The following is a 972-nucleotide window of genomic DNA, read 5'->3' as shown; positions in this document are numbered from 1 at the left end:
TGTGGGTCAGAATGGACTCCAGGCAGTGGGTGTGGTTTGGGCTTTGCTTCCATGAAGACTGACAGCCTTGGAGACCCTGTGGGCAGTTCCACTCTGTCCTCTGGGGGCGCTGTGGGTCAGAATCCACTAGAAGGCAAAGTGTCTATTCCTGTGGTTATATCCCATTTGGGAATAGGATTCTGATACACTAATGAGGCAGTATTAGTGTGGGATGTGTCTCAAGTCAACGTCCTCTGAGGTATGAAAGAGCAGATTGTGTGAGCAGAGATGGGTGAAGGCAGATGCCAGGTCCCGTGAAGATCACCATGGTCACCATGGAACAGAGGCTGGAAGGAGATAAGAACCTTTCCCCAGAGCCGACAGAGAAAGCTTCCCCTCGAGCCGGGGCCCTGGAGTCAGACTCTGGCCTCCCAGCTGTGAGAGAACAAACTTCTGTTTGTCAAAGCCACCCGCTCGTGTGTTTCTGTTAGAGCAGCTCTGAGGCTAAGACCCGAGGCTTCTAGTTGAAGCTCCATCACCCACCTGAGGAGTTTATCAAGAGACTGCGACAGCCCTGTGTGTACCCCTTCCTACGCAGTGGAAGACCCCCAAACCACTTGCCAGCCATTGGCTCCAACTGCCGGTGCCCCATGGTGTCAGCGTGGAAGCGTGCTCTGTAGGGTTTTGGAAATTGAGCACCAAGCCTGTCTTGGTGCAGGCACTGCCAGTTGGACTCGAACCTCCTACCTTCCAGTCAGCAGCTAAGTGTATTAACTGCTTTCACCACACAGGGACTCAGAGTGGAAGACGTAGATCCCTCAAATTCCACGTACCCAAGAGAGTAACAGCTGGCAACCCGCCCCACCTCTACTACCAGCCCCATGCCACCAGGTAGGGTGGGGCTCAAAGGGACACTCTGTGGACTTGTCTTTCCTTTGACTAATAAACGCCCCCAAAAACCAAACGCACTGCCGTCGAGTCAGATCCGACTCA

At 53.7% G+C, this 972-nt stretch overlaps 1 protein-coding gene across 1 annotated transcript in view; it reads right to left on the bottom strand.

Annotated features, from left to right (window-relative positions):
• IQCA1 (IQ motif containing with AAA domain 1) overlaps positions 1-972 on the bottom strand; it is a 174,590-nt gene that overhangs the window by 82,016 nt on the left and 91,602 nt on the right. The gene's annotated exons all lie outside the window — the stretch shown is intronic.

Source organism: Orycteropus afer, unplaced genomic scaffold (genome assembly GCF_000298275.1).
Source record: "Orycteropus afer afer isolate SDZICR_OR568_19922 unplaced genomic scaffold, OryAfe1.0 scaffold00006, whole genome shotgun sequence".
Classification (NCBI taxonomy): domain Eukaryota; kingdom Metazoa; phylum Chordata; class Mammalia; order Tubulidentata; family Orycteropodidae; genus Orycteropus; species Orycteropus afer.
Note: the sequence above shows the minus strand (reverse complement) of the source record. Positions and strands in the feature narration are given on the sequence as shown.